The sequence below is a fragment of the Heliangelus exortis genome, chromosome 14, assembly GCF_036169615.1.
Source record: "Heliangelus exortis chromosome 14, bHelExo1.hap1, whole genome shotgun sequence".
Taxonomy (NCBI): Eukaryota; Metazoa; Chordata; class Aves; order Apodiformes; family Trochilidae; genus Heliangelus; species Heliangelus exortis.
Genome location: NC_092435.1, coordinates 16622312 through 16640807, shown reverse-complemented (window position 1 = coordinate 16640807; position 18496 = coordinate 16622312). Strand labels below are relative to the sequence as shown.

Genomic DNA, 18496 nt, shown 5'->3' with positions numbered 1-18496 from the left:
GTAATAACTTTTTAACCTTAGGCAAAAAGCCTGTATAGGGGGACTGGGAACATATGGATATAGTGAAATAATAATAAATCATGCACCTTACAAACTTAACAAATAGTTTCTCTTTCCTACAGGTTTTTCAAGAAAAGCAAAGTTCCCTTTGTTAAAATTAACCTTTTGCATCACTGCTACACTTGGCCTTAGCAGGGCAAAAAAATACCATGAGACCTTGAGCTTTTTTATTCTTCCTAACAAAAACCCTGTCCAAAATCAAGCAGCTTGGAAGAAATCTGCACCAGCTGCCAAACCAGAAATAATCTTGTTCCACACACCTTACCCTGGGCTCAGCAAATAAAAATGTATATAAAAAAAAATATTCATTAATATAGAAAATACTCTTTTTGCCCCTATTCAGTGTCAGTTCAAGACCACCTGTTAAACAGCATGACCCAAGCCAGGTCAAATGCTTTCTTTGGACCATGAACATGGTAAAGTCTTGCTCTGGTACTTCACCAGGAAACATCCAGGTAGGTTCAGCTGAAGGTTATGCAAAGTCTCCTCTCATGTAATCACAGCCCATGGACATTTTTGTATTCACTCCCAGACCACAGTTGTCCTTCCCACTATTGCTTGAGTACCTACTATAATGCCTTTAAACACTACACGAGTCCACTGGCATCTGGATTTGCTTTCTGAGATATTAACCAGCACGTCAGCATTTTCATGCATGCTTTCCAGAGGCAGATCTTCACAAATACAGGAATTATACCTTAATTTCCTAAAATATTTGGCTCGACGGATACCCAGTTCCAGACTTCCAACTGCCAGACAGCCTCTGACAACATGGTTATCTTTTGTGTGTCATTTTGTAAAGCAATAAATTGAAACATCTACAAAATGTCTACCTTGTGATACAGAAATACAGATAAACTTGTTTTGGTTTATTAAAAGGTAATTTAAACGAGGAATTATTATGAAGCACAACTATACAGGCAGCTTGTAGATTGAAGGCCAGAGACAAAAGTATGAGAGCTGGTAACCAAAGTCCTCCCATTTCAAACTGGGAGTGAGTTAATAAAAAGCTGAGATTTTAACCTGAAGTTAATATTCTGCCTCAAACAACAGCACAGGAAGATCAGAAGGTGCAACCTGAGCACCCAATAATCAGAAAATAGAAGAACCCAACATTTCTTCCTACAAACGCAAGAGTTTTTAGTGCCTGTGTTTCTGCAAGCTTGCTGTTCTGAATTCTCATAGAGATTTGCTCCTTGCAGAAAACTCTCTCTTACTTTTTTAAGCCAACATCATTAGGCAACTTCCCTTTCATTGTTTAGCATCATAATTCCCCCCCTTTCATTCACACGCTCTCAGCCGATGGTATTCATGAAAATCCTCCAAATTCATACAGCTCTCCCTTTCCACCCCTCTCCACACAGACATTTTTTTTCCTTAACATATGAATCAACCCAAGGATTTGGCCACTTCTCATCAGGGAGCATCGCCAGGCTCCAGAATAGAGTGAAGGAGACATTTTTAATTCATGACTCCCACCCCGCCGGCAGCGCTTTCCACCTTCGGTCTGCTCAGCAGATGGACAGGTGCCCACACCTAGGAGCATCATCTGACACACAGAAACCTGCCAACACCAATTCCACACACTGCCCACAGATGCTCTCCCTTCTCAGGAAAGCAAACCCAGGTTTTCAATAAATAAAATAAATAAATAAAACCCAGGCTCCCCTCTGCAGGATGCAGCTCTCTCCGTATATCTGCTAACAACATCTCTGGATTTCTCCACCCCCTCCCCATGTTTCTCCTTTTTGTCAAGCTCTCCAGCATTTGTTCTGGGATCTAATTAAGGTCTCTTATCACCATGGCAAGAGGGGGGCAAGGTCTAACAAAACAGCATTAATGAACTGATTGTTTTCATCGAGCACATACAGAGTTCTGATTCCCAAGACTGCCACGCAACTACGCCTGGAAAAAAAAAATAAAAATCACATCTAAAGAAGTCCATGTTGTTTACATTTTTACAAGAGTTTAACTAGAAGCTCATGTAAAATTGCCATAACCCAATGACACCTTAGAACTTATTTTTGATGGGACATCTATTCAATTAGGGCAGAGAGCTTCATGTTGTTTGCTTTTCTGAGCACACGGAGAAGTTTTGCACCTGCCATCTGACTCTTCTTCAAAGAGATGAGCTTCCCATAAACTTCATTAGTTAGGTGCCATTTTATAGGTAATTCAGAACCTCTTCCCACCTTTCTGGGTTATTAAATCTATTAACATCCCAGGATATTGTTATGTAAGTACTGCTCATCTCCATTATGCAGCAGAATTAGAAAGAGCTATTAGACCCAAGTTTGCCTTGTTTTATCTCATTCTCCTTGTGAACTCAGAAACCAGAAGCAAGATAAACTTCAGGGGATGAAGGTTTTGATACTGAAGAGAAAGACAAAAAGGAGAATGGAAGAAATCTTTGAGGGGAAAGTAACATTTCAGGTGAGTGTTCCAGGGGAGAAGGTTCAGTGTTTTCTTGGACTGCAAGAGTAAATTCCTCACTCTTCTTGATATTTATCTCCATTCATCTTGAATCCAACTTCCAGTCACATCCAAGGATTTCAATACCTCCTACAGCCAACCTAGATCAACACTCAGAAGGATCCCCTCCAAGAAATGTCTTGCTTGAACACTACAGAAAATACTGCTCTTATCTCTACTCCCTCTCCATTTAGATTCAACTGGCTCCCCAGATGCTTTTGGAAGAAACCTCTAGCAGAGATCATTTTCCAGCAAGAAATCAGTCCTGGCCAACAGTAATCTGCAGAAAGATCCCTCCACCTATCACTGGAATAGAAATCTGCAAAAGAATATAATGAACCTTTTAATTAAGCCTGGTCTGCTGGTCCAAAAGGCTTCAGCTGCACAAGCTGCATTGGAGCTCTTCATCCTTACAGAACCTGCCTGTGGTCACCACCTTGTCCCAGTACTGGACACATGGGAGGTATTTCCCTCCCAAGACCTCATCTCACACCTCCAGGTCCATCCCTCCGTACTCCTGGTAGCCTGTCTGCTTCTCAGCTTGCTCTAAAATGCAGTAACACTGTAAAAGCTGTAAGGTTCCCCTCCCAGTCTAAATACCTTCTTTGTACAGATGTGATGGGGTATACAATGCATACATGGCCCACAGACATTGCTCAGCTGGGAAAGCAGCAACCAGGAAGCCTCATCAGCACAAAGCTTTTTGCCTCCTGTTCATTTAGTGTGACACCATCCATACTGAAAACCTGAATCTCAAATCCAAGGTAAAATAGAACATTTTTACAAAAACCCTATGTATGCTGAAAGAGCCTAGAGAGGCCACTACCAAGCAACACAAAAAGGCTGTGAGGAGTAAACTCCAGCAGAAGAGGAAATACTTTTGCTGAAAGAAATAGAAAACTGGTTTTACAGCAGTAGCTGTAATAATGATCAGCACTGAAACTTCTTCAACACAGCCTTCAAACCTTAACTAATTTTCACAACACTCCTGGGAAGCAAACACATCCATATGAATAACCCCATTAAAGAAGTGGGGTCAGCAGGACAGAGAAATGACAGCCCTGTTGTGTGGCCAAGAGAGAAGTCAAGCTTGGTGCTGGGGCTCTGGAACTCAGTTTGTTGGTTCATGTTCTCAGACCACTCACTGACACCTCCTTTACATTTCACATGTAAACCCACTACCCCTGTCAATTTTCTATGGTCATAATGCATTTTGGAAACTAAAATCTAATACCAGAGAGGGAGACAGTAACTTAAGCCCATTGCTGCATAGGTTCAGATCCCCTCTCCTGGTTAAACACTTGCTGGCCAGCTCAGGCTGCTTGGTCATCTTCCCTTCAGACCACAGAGTATTTTCTACTGTAAATGAGTCCTTCTGCTCAGAAGAGCATTAAACAATGCAAATAATGCTCATCATATGTTGTTTGTTCTCTCAGCCTCTCTGCAGGAGAGGAGCATGTGCAAGGGTTGTGATGTTTGTGAAAAGATGTGTGTTTGCAGGCAGTGTGGCACAACAAGACCATACCGTAGGACTGATGAGAATACAAATACCAGCATGCATGTTGCTACATGTTTACTCTAGATAGCAAAGGCAAAGAAACACCCCCTGCATCCAAACCAGCACTCCTTTTGTTCCAGTGTTCATGGTCCCCCCTGTCCTGGGCAAGCACTTGTTCTGACAGGCAGTTTTTTCCTGAGTGGATTAAGACCAGGAAGTTTTGCTGAGCCAAAGAAGCAATGCTGGCACAGCTGTAAAACAACTATTTCTTATTACAACACATAATTAGTGGCTAATTTTCCAAAATAAAAATGGCCGTGACATTCAGAATAAGCCTATTCCTCTTCAGAACTGTGATTTTTTTTGGCTCAAGCTCTCCTCAGATGTAAATCCACTTATGTTGGCAAATGCCACACAATTGCATCTCTGACCTATTGGCTTTATTCAGTCGTTGTGATCCAAATTCCAGAAGTCCTCTGCTTACAGAGAGACTCTGCTCTGCACACACGTTCAGAAGACACATACACCATGTAGGTGTAGTAAGCAGGTTTGTAATGAATGTCACTTTTTCCCTGTCAACTGTGCTGATGAATAAGGCAATGATCAGATCTCCCACCAACTACCATCAGCAGCCTTCCCATGGCCACAAGCCACGTGCTTCTCAAACTAATTGCTCAAAACTAATTGTCAGAGGTAATTTTCAGTCAGCAGTTTCTTCTTCCTTCCTCCTCCTTAATATATTCCTTTCACAAGCATTCCCCACAGCACCTGACTTGCTCAGCAATCTTTCCTCCCTTCCTCACACTCATGCATTATGTCTTAGCCCTAATCTCTCCTTACAGCTTTTGAGCAGAGCTCCTCCAGGCAGCTGACATTTAAATAAGCTCTGTATTGACTTTTCTCTGCTGTACCTCAAAGTCCTCCTTGTTTTCCTTATGTTCATATTCCAATTCAGCTTCTGTGCAGCTCTTTCCAAAGGTAACAGAAGCAGAGCTCCACTGATAATCAATAAATATTTTTACCCTGCAGTCCCTCAGCCGGGAAGCCCAGAAAGAGATTCCCCTCTCTTCAGCAGCACACACATTCACTACTTTGAATAAAAAGGCAGAAAAAAGGTTTTTTGCAAATCTGCAGCATGTTTCAGACGACACTAAGCAGGTGAACTTTCCTTTAACTCACATTAAACCGATACAACTTTTAATTAAAAAAGTAATTTTGAAAAATTGCTTGTGCGGTGCGTAAGGTGATGTTCAGACAGCATCACTGATCCCTGGAGTTCTGCAGCCTTGAATTTAATAAACTGAATTTTCAAAAGTAAACACAGCTTGCATCAGCATGAACCTCCTATTTCAGACTAATATTTCTCACCCCTTTCTTTTTCAGCCAGGAGATGAAGTTTTCAGGGTGCCACACACTAAACGTTGCACGGGTGTCCCTGGAAAGGGAGAATATTTCCAGATGCTGGAGGAGCTTTGTCCACCTCCCAGCCATGGAAGAAGCCTGATGGAAAAAGGCAGGAAGGGAGATGCCCTCTCCCCCATCCAGGATGGGCACAGCAGTGCCCAGGACCAACACAACTCTAAGGACAAAAGGCTGGGGGAGCCGAGGCACCGAGTTCCAGCCTCCTGCTTCTTGCTGCAGAGAAGTCCAAGCATGAGGACTGCCAAAAATTTACACCTGAGCCTGGGTGTAATCACACTCACCCAGCAGCTCCTGCTTCTCCAACTATAATTTAGGGTTTATTTTGCCTAATACGTTACTTCTTCAGCAGGTAACCCAGCAGGGTGGAGGGCAAACGGGAGAACAAAAAAAATAAAACCAAAATATTTTGCCCTAGGCAGAAACAAGTAAAAAACAGGCTCAGATTTCCTTCTGTTTGTTTTTATAACTGCTCACCTGCTCTTTTTGCAAGTGCTTTTAAATGAATAATTTGAATTAACTTCAGTCCAAGAGTTCAAGATGGTCCATGGCAGTAGGTGTCATTTCCCCCTTTTCCCTCCTCTTTCCCCCCCTGTCAATTTATCAGCAGCAATTATCCTACTACCCCTTTATATGCACAAATGAGGATTGGGAAGTCAAGATTCCAGGGTTCATTTCACAATTGCATTTCTAGCAGGGCATTAATTTCTCCATCCACAGAGCAGGGAGAGGGGGGTTGTGCAGCTTTATCCAGCATTCACAAAACTCAAGTCGAGGCACCCTGTGCTGATCTGAAACACCACACAATTTGTTATGATAAATAAAAATATCATAGAATAGCCTAGTTTATAAATACAGCATTTACCATTTTCACCTCATTTGCATTTCTGCTATTTAAAAACTCCTATTGTTGTTAGAAATGCCAAAAGGAGATGACTTTATGTCCTCATGCCTGTGCCACCAGGAAATGGTAGCTCTCTCTGCAGGACATATTTTTCCTTCCACCAAAAACCCAGAGTCTTTCTAACTGTATTTCCTCAGCCAAACCTCCAAAAGAAAGCAACTTTAAAGGTTCTGTCTTTGGCTGCAGTTAACATAAAAGACTTAGACATTCAGCAGGAATACCCATGGAGTGATGGATTTCATCTTCAGGTCCCTTAACTCAAAGTACCATTGCCAATTATGCAGCACAACTCTGGACAGCACCTTATTAAACACATGCAGATTAGGTCTCAAATCCAAAAAAATACTTAAGCAGGTGCCCAAACATGAAGCATGCAAGTGTTCCCCCAAGTTCTGGTTTTAGGCTATCTGGTAACTCATACCAACAAACTCCAGGAGATACAATAAATTCATTCTTTATCTGAAGAGCTCCACTCCACAGATCAGCCTTTCAGAGATGTGCCAGCTTCAGCATTTCTAACAAGCTCTTCACACTTTTTTAAGACTAATGGGCTCCACATATTCATCTCCAATGAGTATAAATTCCCTTCCTCCCTTTCCCTTTCAAATATGTCAGGCAACATTACAAAAAACAACATCTGTGCCACAGTTATGCAATAAGCAGCGTGATAACCATTAAACTGCACTTTATAAAGAGCAGGCTGAACGTAAAACAAAACAAAACAAAAAAACAGGTAGGGAAAAAAGCTCACCTTTAAGCCCTGAGGTCAGGGAGGTTGTCAGTGCTACCTCTCTCCCTTGCTTCCCTCTAAACCCCCTGTTCTGGCTCCCCACCTCGTTGCTGTTTCATGGGAAGCCTGAACAGACATGCAATGAGCAGCAGAAATGGAGTGAATCTGGCTGGAAAGGGTTTAAACATGCAGTAAGAAGATGAAGACTCTCCAAAGTGTTTTTAGTCCTTGTATACACTTCATCAGATTAAACCAAAATGGCACTATATATTTTCTTGCAACAGTTAGCAAGCCTTCTCTTTTCAAAAATATAGGTCAACAGAGCTAAACTCTGTTTTTTTGCCTCAACTCCCACTTTAAATGCATAAAGAATTAGATTTTTAGGGAGCAGAATGAAAGAAATGGTGTATTTCATGCTACTCTATACCCAGCCAAGGATCCCAAAGGGTTTGCTTGGGCTTTAAAAACAAAACAAAAACCCTTGGCATTTGTCAGAGTAAAACCATTTTTCTTTGGTCTTTGCACAACCATCCTTTCCAGATGTGAATAAATAACATGAAACAAATTCTTTTGCCTTCCATCACCGTGCAGTGCACAGAAGGTGTTCAAGGAGAGACAGAGCAGTGTGTGAAAGCATTTGGTAGCAGAGGATGAAGAAGAGCACCCTGCACAAGCACCATCAGGTTTGGAAACACCCATTCCAACCCCTCTGCTGCCCTTTTGGTATTTCAGCAATCTCCAAGGCTCAGGGAAGAGTATTCAAACAGCCACCAAGATAAACTTTAGGAGCTACCACCGCGGGGTGTTGCTTTACTCACAAACACATGGAAGGGATGACTAAAGGTTTAAACAAAATGACAAAAACACTGACTAAGCAGTGAGCTACACCTCAAGTTTTCACCTTGACCCTTTGTTTCCTGACATCTCCAAGTTTAGGTGTGATTTAACACGGCCCCTTCAGCAAACACCCAGGCCTGAGTAACAAAATACAACACTGTGTATCCTTAAACCTCCTTTTGTTTCAAGGCCAGAACACAGGGTGAGAACTTGCAGATGGGACTGTCAGCTGCAGATTTTATGTATTTTATGTTTGTTACAGGTTGTAATGGGGAAAATTACCCCTATGCTTTCACATGCAAGTTTCAGGCACCACACAATCATTAAGTGTTTCTGATAGGATGTTTGGACTCCACCCTTCACAAACCTATTGATTGCAATGCAGTACCACCTTGGGCAAACAGCTTCAAAGCACAATTAAAGCAGCATTTTCCTCTTTTCCCCATTTCTGACATGGAAACATCACCTGATGTAACCCCAGCATCACCACACATCCCTTCCTGGGGGCCACCCTCCTCCACCCCTACTCTTGGCAACCAGAGTTGACCACCCCAAGGTGAAGCCTGAGCAGGGGTTTGTGCTCATAGCCTGAAGCCACTTGTGCTGCAGAACTCCCCCTGCAGAACACCACCCTGCAGCAGCTGAAAAATTAATCCAAGAAGCTTCTGAATTAATCCCGAACTAACCTTTAGGAAGTCTTAAAACCTTTAGGAAAGCTTAAACTCATCCTAGTGTTTACAGAGAGGGGATCCAGCATGCAGGCTGGCAGAGGCAAACATCATAAACGTGGGAGAAGAAGAAAAAAAATTGAGAGAGGGACTGGGATAGGTTTGCTCAACACACCAACCCAAAATGGTAATTCCACACACCCTGTAACAGCCAAGGCATCAGTCTCAAACTGACTCTGCATCACAACCAGCACCCATCTCTCCTCCAAAAATAAAAAAAAATGCTTCAGAAGGATAAAATCAGCAATATTTCCTGTAGTTCATTAAGCACCAGGTCTTAAAAAAAAAAACCTACAGAAGAAGGGGGACTGTATCCAGATATAAACAACAACCTGAAGGTAAACTCCCAAACCTAACTTGGTGTTGTCTTGCACAGCAATGAATTGAGAGTGAGTGACTGACCTGGTCAAAAAATTCACCCTTTCAAACCAGAGACATCTTAGAAAGGTGGTGGGTTGCCCTGCCTCCCCTTCCCATTCTGAAAGGCTGGCATTTGAACAGCTGAGATGAGGACAGGCACAGTTCAAACCCAGGAAGAAGCAGGCAAGGAATTAGTGCAAATTAAAGAAACAGGCATAATAAACAAAACTGGTTTTAATCCACTACAAACTCTCCATCAACTGGTAAGTTAACCAGACAAGTAAGACAACTAAGTAAGACTTATTATGGGTTAGGACATAACCTTATGGGTTAGGACAAATTATTTTTTTTCTGCAGGAGGTTCCAGCTGATGGGTTTCTCCACATTTGCCATGCCTGGCTGAGTTAATGCCACGTGGCTCCTCTGCTTCAGATAAACTCACAGGCACCGTAGGCTGGTAATGGTCCTCAATTCCAGTATCACACATTACCTGTGCTGCATCTGCCTGGCACACTTCAAAATTAATATATCACACACACACATAAAAGAATCTAAAGACAAGCCACCACATGGAAAGGTGATTTTGAGGTAGTGGATTTCCTTAGATACAGACATAAACAAACCATGGGAAATTATTGCCTGTTGCTCCCTGCAGAGGCAGAGGTGTCAAGAAGAGAGGGGTCTGCTTGTTTGCTTTAATATGAGCTGAAAAACTGTGGTCAGCAGCAGACTTTGCCTTCTAATCTTCCTGAAAATTCTACTCGTCCTTCCCCACCTAAAAGGCCCAGCTATTCACCAGGCAGACCTGGGCACGTTAAGGCAAGCAAAAGGTTTTTCAAAAAACGCCACCTCACACCATTTTGTAGCTAAAATTATCCCAGTGCCCAATGGTTTTCCTCACACAAATGAGAGCAGCGACCACCCTGAAAAAAAGGCAATTTTCATTTTCACCCTGGAGGTTCAGAGAGGACCCAGAGTACTAATTGCTCCATTCCCTGAAGCGAAAGGAACTAAGACCAAGCATCCATCTGCACTGCCATGAAAATACTGCCATGAACCTTAAAATTCACATTCAGAGTATTAAAACGTGACCTTGCAGGCTCCAGGGAAGAAATGCTGCAAGCTGGGCAAAGAGACACCAGATTCACTTCATGCTTGTTAAACTCCCACCCACAAGCCTTGTTTCCATGAAGCAGTTAAGTATTTCTCTGAAGTTATTCAACAACTGTGAAGGTCAAGTATTGTCCTAACTGGCTGGTTGCAAACAAATGCACCTTTCATGTGGGCATGTGCTACCAGCCACAGAGTAAAACCCTTGTATCAGAGGAGGAAAAATGAAGTAAATTAGTAGCAAAGGGTACACACCTGGTCTATGGAGCACAGTTGATGTTTGCAGATGATCTCCCTGACCCAGCTACGGAGCTGAAAATTGGGGCCAATGCAATGGAAAGGACTTTTTTTTTTTTTTTTAATGGATGAAACTTATAGTTTCAGCTAAAATACTAAAAATTTAAAAAAAAAAAAAGCTTCAGTGGCACTTCTGAAGAATAAAAAAAAAAAAAAAAAAAAGGCTTTGGAAGCTTTAGATTTGAAGCTTCACAAGCTTCTTATGAAAAATGCAAGCTTTGAAAAACTTCTGAAGATTTAATATTCTTACTTTGGGCTTTTCTACTGCCAACGGACTACAGATGCTGTAACTAATAAAAAATAATTAATGCCAATAAACAGGCCCTTCATAAGGCTTCAGCTTCTCTTCTCCATCAAAGACTCAAGTCATTCATTGGGACATTGTAAAGGAAACAGAATCCATCCACAAAGCCTTCCTTTTCCACATTTGGCTCGTCTGCACTGTAAGTCACAATCAAAAACCTGATTTTTTCCTAAGTATGCAGCTGTACAGGTAACTCCTGAGCATGGCAGGGACCTCACCTAGAACAGGACTGGGAAAGAGCCCAGGTCTCAGGCAGGCAATGAAACAACCAGGCAGTTTCTCCACACCAAGCAGTATCCTACAGCCCAGCACACCACGTCCTAAAAGCCTGAACCAAGTCCTGAAAGACTCAGAAGAGCTCATCCTCCTGGGAACCTCCATCTGGAAGAGTGAACACCCTCAAAAATGCCAACAGTCTCATAGCACCAGCCACCTTCCCACCCGTTTCAGCGTGCCAGGAGAAACACTGTGACAGTGCTCGGGGGTTTAAGTAAAGGAGCAACTCCTAATCCCCAGGGGAGAGGGGAAGCAGAAATTACCTCAATTGTTCTGTTTTAGAAACCCTAACATTTCCCTCTCAAAGGGGAGAAGCCTGAAAGAGCTTCAGAACACCACAAAGCAGTAAGGATGACCTTCACAGCATGAACCACTTGCAAGAGGAGCCATCTGCATAACAGAGGCTCAGCATAACTAAGGTGAGAAAGCTGATAAATTGGTAAAAATACCCAAAGCAGTGCCTAGGCCAAGGGTACAACCTCTGCCAGGCCTGGGCCTTTCACTGGCACACTGAAAACTAATGCCATGCAAAGTGACATCTTTATGACTGACCTCAAGCTCTCCTGGACTCTTAGGACAGACACTCTTGGTGTCACACCCAGGGACAGCACCAGCTATTTGCAGAGACGATGAACAGAGTAATTACAACAATTCAGAAAGGGGTTAAAATTAATTTGGTAAATTAATCCAAGCAGAAGCAACGCCAGCCCTTTTGGTCCAGCACTCTATGGTCCTACCCTCCCAAAGGGCAACAGCAGTGGATCGAGACAAGATCATCCACCAGAAACCTCCACCCACATCCTGAAGATACAACAGACACAAAACAACACAAGGAATACAGGATCAGTGGAAGGAAACGATCAGCCAGCAAAATTTCCTATCATGGGAGACTATCGAGACAAGAGCTTGGGTAAATTAAGCAAATCAGGCATTTCATAGCAAAAAAGGGTTTACCAAACAAGACTGCACATTGCTGAGCATAAATCACCTTCTGAACACTGAAGAGTCAGAAGAAAACTGAGCCCAGGGACAAGAGCCTCCACTGCAGCCCATTCCCAGGCCATGTCCTGCAATGCAGCCAGCACGGACCTGCTGTGACCAGAGGGCAGTGGGTGACATCTCTGTTCTTGGCAGAGCTGCCACAGTGATGCAGACACAGATCCAGCTCATCCCTAACGCTGTGTGGAGTCTGCAGAACCATCCAGCTCAGCCCAGGAGAAACCCATACGAGAACACCTTCTGTACACAAGAAATTCTTGAGATTTAAAGTTTTAACACAAGCTAACAAACGCCAGGGATGAAAGAAATCCGGGGATGAAAGATCTCCATGACACCTGCTTTGAATAAAAAGACATCGCTACAAAAATATCAGAGACCTGCTGGTCTAGAGCCTTTGCTACACGTCATTCCCCAGACATCAATTTGCAAGAGAGGCACACAAAAGCAGCATTACACAGATTACATCCTACTCCCCTCAACTGCAAACAGAATCTACCCAGCACTACCACCTCACCATCCAAAGCACTACTGAACTAAAGCCACCTCCTCTCGCTCTCCACAAGGCGACTTTGTGACAGATAAGGCTTCAACACTGATCTGCAGAGCTGACAGCTCGTCCCATAAACTTCTCTCTGCTTCAGCCTTACCCAATCGATAATCCCAATTTTTCCCCGTGCCCACAGGCAGAGAAACCATGTTACCAACACTTGGGCACTGCCTGGGGGAGGCAGTATCCTCCACACCCGCCACCTGGATGCTTAAACCACTTCTTCATCTCCAGCACCTGGAACTTCAGGGCTTCCCACACAACGAAGTAGCACGTGGTAATAATTAGTGTTTCCTTGTAACAGCACCCAGGAAACCAGAGGGCTGAGACCCCACAGACAGGTCACAAATCAGGCAGGACCCCACGCTGGGACAGCCCAGCCCCCTGCAGAGGTGACACCAGGGGTGTGTGCAACCAGCTCGGAGGAAGGAGGGAAGAGCAAGGACCCAACAACCCATGGTTTGCTCCCTCTTATGCCACACGGCTCATTTACTCACTACTGGCAGCTTCCACAAAATCAGGCTCGTCAAGCACCTGACTGTATACATAGGTAATGATTATAAAGCCAACTCAAGCAGGGCTAAAAGTACACAAAGATCTAGCATAAAAATAAAAGTGCAATCCTCTCCCAGGTGACAACACAGGACTTTGAACATAACAGGTAGATTATATAAAAATTAGTTTGCTTCCAATTCTCAAAATGTTGTTTTTTTTTTTTTTTCTTTAAACTCCCTCACAGACCAAACACTGTCATTACTGAGAAGCAATAACAATTTTACTGTGTTTTAACACTCAGGCTACTCACTTCTCCCAGGGCCAAACACAAACCCAACTCTGGCAGCATCTGCACAGCCCCCATGCAAGGAGGGCAAGGTCTGGAGTATCCATGGATTCTCCATCCCTGGATTCTACCCAAGGTAAACACCCTTTCCTAAGGATTCTTTTTGTACGTGACAGGATATAAACTTAAAAGTGAGGGTTTGCTGTTGTGCTTGGGGAAATCAGGGCCTTTGCTTTGTTATTATTGTGTCTGCAATGGAAAAACCTTATTCTCTGCCTTGGAGTGCTGCTGCACCTTGTATCAATAGTCCTACACCTGGGATCCCAACCCCAGCTGGACCCCTTTGTCTGGGAACACTTTCTCCCCAAGCCTCACCTTTGTCCTTCCTGATCCTGCAAACACATCCAAGTCTTCCCATTTGTTTCTCTTTAAACACAGGAGAAAGACACGCATGAGACTGATCACAAAAACATCCACCAGACATCACCATCTCAAAAGAGGGGGACACCATCGAGGCACTGTCACACACACTCCCTGTCCCAGATACTGAAGTTAAAACCCCAGTGGTCACAATCTTTTTTTTTTTTCTTTTTCCCTTTTTTTTTTTTTTTTTTTTTCAACCCAAAAGAGGCTCCTCCACATCATTCAGAACTCAACATGAAAACCACCAGAAAAAACAACAAAAATAACCAACGAACCCCCCAAAAATACCTCCCTGCATCCCAAAGCAAAGCACGGGGTGAGGTGCTGAGAGAGGAGGGGGCATGAGGTGCATGGGGAGGCTGGCTCCCCTTCTCTGCCTCCCTTTTCTTTCTGCTGAGTGTAGTAACACTTGAACTGGCTCTCTTTATTTGCAGCCGGATACACGCTTCCAAAGATACTGTACTACTGTGTAGGCCAAGCAGGGACTCTCTTTCTTCCCTTAGTTAGGGCTTTTGGGAAAATAATTATTCACCAGAACTGCCATCATGAACAGGGAAAGCTAAATCAATGTAGCTTTGTATGGGCCATTGCCACTGCAAAGCAAATACTCCATCAAGACATGGATCAGTGAGAATTTTATCACTCAGAATCCTTATGCACATCTTTGTGTATTTTTAATATCCATCTTATTACTTGGCATTGCCCCCCCCCCTCCTCATGCTCCTGCACCTCACCCTCCCCGCGGATTTGTCTTGTGTCACTGGCAGCTACAGGGCTTGGCCATAAGATTCACATGCTCAGTAGAAACATCTTATACACAAGCCAGGTTTATTCCCCTAAAAAAATAACTAAAAAAAAAATAATAATAAAGCATTGGTGCATAGCAGATTTATTCACTGAACAGGTTGATTTATTTAACAGACTTGACATGCATCAAAACCTACTATGGGCTTACATAATTGTTATCCATTTAGCAGGTCTGGTTCTTTTGTCAAGTATTTGTTTTTAAGAAGTGATTCACTAAAGACTGCTGCCTTATGCACAGCTCACATACCTTAACAAATGTAGCCTTGCATGGGGTATTAGCCCAAGTGACTTTAAATTGCATTCCACCTCCCCGAGCGCTGCCGTTATTTTTTTAATTTTTTTTTTTACTCCCTCTATTCCTCCCCTACCCCAACTAAAACCAAAATGAAATAAAAATAAAATCACCACCGAGCCCCAGCGTGCACAGGGGCACACACAGGATTCCACTCTGCTGTGGAACACAGACTCTTGGCTGTGGTTACCGCATTACCACACCGCTCCACCGATACCAGCAGGCACCGATACCAGCAAGTACCGATACCGGCAAGTACCGATACCGGCAGGTACCCCCGACACCCAGAACGCACCTCGCAATGCCAGGATGGTGATGGCTGCACGGAAGGTTTTGGTGAGGAGCTGGATGGAGGGGCAGAAGGGACGAGCAAAACCGCAGGCTGGAAGAACCAGGGAGCCGTTTTGTTTTCACGCAAAGAGGCTCATTCAAGGCCCCGGCTCGCACAGGCGCAACCGCTCCTCTCCAGCCCCACGCATCCACCCACGACACCCATCCACAAATTCCCCAAATACGCACCCATCCTGCGCTTCTTCCGAGGGGAGAGCATCGCCGAGAGAAACCCCATCACCTCGCCTTTCATCGCCGGTCCCATCACACCTCGCTCGGGTTAATACATCACAAAACCGCATCGCTCGCCAGCGGCACAGTTCATTTGGGAGCCGAGGATTTCATTATTCTTCCCCCCCACCCCTCTTTTTTGTTTTTTCTTTTTTTGGGTTGGTTTTTTTTTTTGTGTAGCCGCCGGTTTCAGCCCGCTCCCCGCACACACACAGGTCACATCGTACACCCGGTGAGCACAACACCTCACAGCCGCCGACACCGCCGCACGGACGCGCAAGCGGTTCGGGGAAATTAAAGAGACCGGAATAAAAACCGCACGAACCCAATTCTCCACCGCTCGCTAGACAGATGGTTAATTATATTCACAGCCGCATTTTTCGCTGGGATAGAGTTTCAGACAATGAGCCGGTTTTATTTCATTAGCCAGTTTTCTAATTTTAATACGCGGAATGACAGTTACTTCCAGGGCCGGGGTATTTTTTTTTTTTTTTAATAAAATCCCATCCCCCTCCTCCTTTATTATTTTTTTTTGTTGTTGTTCTAGGCAAGGCTGAAGTAAGTGCAGCCCCCCCCCCACACCTCGCTGTAAATAAACCCCTCGGGGGCGTGAAGGGAGGCGGAGGAGGCAGCGGCGGGGGCCGGGGGGGCCCTGCGGGGCGGCGCCCCCCACCCACCGTGGCACCTGCCCGGGGCGGGGTGGGGTGAGGGGGGTGACACGGCGACAACTTGCCCCGCGCAGGCCACCCCGCCTCACACAGACAAACACGCACAGACCCCCCGCAGCCACCCCCCCCCTCCCCTCCCCTCCCTCACGTCCTCCCCTCACACCACACACACCGCGGCCACCCCGCGCAGGCCGCCGCCGCCGCGCAACTTCCCCGCAGGCCTCCGCGCCGCGCAGGCCGGCATTGCCATCAGCATCTCCCCCTCTCACACAGACACACACACCACACACACATTCCCTCCCTCCCTCCGCGCCCCGGCCGCCTCCTCCTCCTCCTCCTCCTTCCCCCCCCCGCTCGCCTCACGCCGCCTCCCCTGCGGCTCCCGCGGTGTGCGTGGAGGATGAGGAAGGGGAATGAGGGAAGGAGGGAGGTAGCGGGAGGAGGGGGGGGGGTGGGTGAAGGAGAAGCGCGGCGACGGCGTCGGGACTCACCTCAGCGCCGGGACCGTGAAGGAAGAGGCGGAGGAGGCGGCGGGGGCCGGCGGGTCCCCCCCGCCCGCCAGGCGCTGTCGGCGGCGGCGCTCAGCGCTGCTCCATGCGCCCGGGGCCCCGGCGCGCGCAGGTGGACGCGCCCGCCCCCCCCCTCCCTCCCTCCCTTCCCCGACCACCCCCCCCCACCCCTCCCGCCCGCCCCTCCCCCTCCCCCGCCCCTCCCCCGCCGCCGCCGCCGCCGCCGCCGCCGCAGGGCCCGCGGCGGAGCCAGCGCTCCCGGCCCTCACAGCCGGGCTCCCCCCCGCCCGGGGCGCGGAGCCACAGCTCCCGGCCCTCAGCCCCGCCGCCTCACGGCCGGGCCTGCCTCTCTATTCCCCCCCCCCCCCCCTCCCCTTCCCTCCCTCCTTCCCGCCCGCGCTCCCCGCTGAGGGAGGGGCGGCTCCCGCCTCGCCCCCCTCCGCCGCTCCTTCCTCGCCGCCGCCCCGGTTGCCCGTGCCCATTCAGGAGGTACCGGGAGCCGCCGCCGCTGCTGCCATTGTTTCCCCTCAGCCTCGGGACCGGTGGCCGTTCCTGTTCCTCCTCCTCCTCCTCCTTCCCCCCTCATCCATCCCCTCGCTCCCCTCACAGCCCCGGGGCGAGAGCGCGCGCGGCCAGCGGGCATAAAGGGCGCGTGACCGCGGGCCCGGAGCGGTGAGGTGAGGGGGAAAGGAGAGCGGGAAGGGGACACAGGGACACGGGGACACAGGGACACGGGGACACGGGGACACAGGGATACACCGTGCGGCCTCACCTGCCGCCAGGGCCCGGGACAGGTGCGGGGACCCAGGGGCCGGCCCAAAGGGGGAGAACAACCCCGGGAAGGGCAGCGTTCCCTCACATCCCCCCCCCCCAAATCCCGGGAAAGGAGGGGATGGGGGGCGGGACACGGCATCCCGCGGGGTGCAGCCGGGCTGTGGGGGAAGGCCAGGCCGTAGGGCGGGGGGTTTGGGATGGAGATGGCAGGAGGGGAACCTTCCCCATCCATCCCCTCTCCCTGCCCCCCCTGCGGAGTAAAGAAGTGAAGCCGGGTCCCGAGTGAAGTCTGTCCATCCCCTTCAATTCCCTCAAGCGCGATAGATGCCAGAAGTGAAGAGGGGAAATCAGGTCAGGGTTTGCAACAGCTCTTCCGATTTATTTTCATTATCATGTTATTAATACGTAACAGCTGCTAAAACGATGCTTTATGTTCGGATGTTCATTAAAAGGAAGAGGCTGCCTCGTCTCAAGGTTGCTTGGGACTTGCTGAGGTGCCAGGCACTCACCAGACGCTACTTTTTTTTTTTTTTTTTTTTCTTTTTTCAGGGGAAACTGAGGCAGGGCAGGAGTCCTCATCTGCAGGACCTGCAAACTTGTAAAGCACCCGTTGCTGCAGGATGCCCCGGGGCAGCCGCAGGATCGCCGCCCTTTTTCTCCATGAAATGCAGTGGGGGCTGCAGGGAAGTTTTGTTCTTGTGCCTTCTGAATCAACACAATTGTTTAGCCAGTGGAAAGCAACCAACATTTTAGCGGCAACTGAAGAAAAGCAAGGTGAGTATTAGCCTTGTGGTTTAATTAAATGAACTGTCATATTGAGCAGAGGTTTCTATTCTTAAGTCACTGCTCGGGCTTCCATGAAATTCTCCTGCCTTTTCATCTTAGACAACACAACACACGCAGTCTAAGAAGTCAATTAGGTAATACTGTGGTATTTTAAAACATGCAGGGCTTCAGTCCTTGCTCCCATGAAGTGGGAGAACCCCCTGTGTATGTGCAACAATAAAACAGGAACAGGTTGTAGCAGCCTACAGAATGTCCTCTGAATTGGGAACCCACATCCACCTTCAGCACTGCAAAATCAGGAGTTAATCCCCATTTGTTCTTTGTTTTAACACTGGTTCCTGGGACATGCTACAC

General features: G+C 46.7%; 1 protein-coding gene across 1 annotated transcript in view; it reads right to left on the bottom strand.

The window, feature by feature from the left end:
• NEXMIF (neurite extension and migration factor) overlaps window positions 1–16716 on the bottom strand; it is a gene marked incomplete at its 3' end in the record, with an annotated part of 154889 nt that extends 138173 nt beyond the window's left edge. The window contains exon 1 of the mRNA XM_071757912.1: window positions 16565–16716. The remainder of the gene's footprint in view (window positions 1–16564) is intronic.
• Window positions 16717–18496: the final 1780 nt, after the last annotated feature.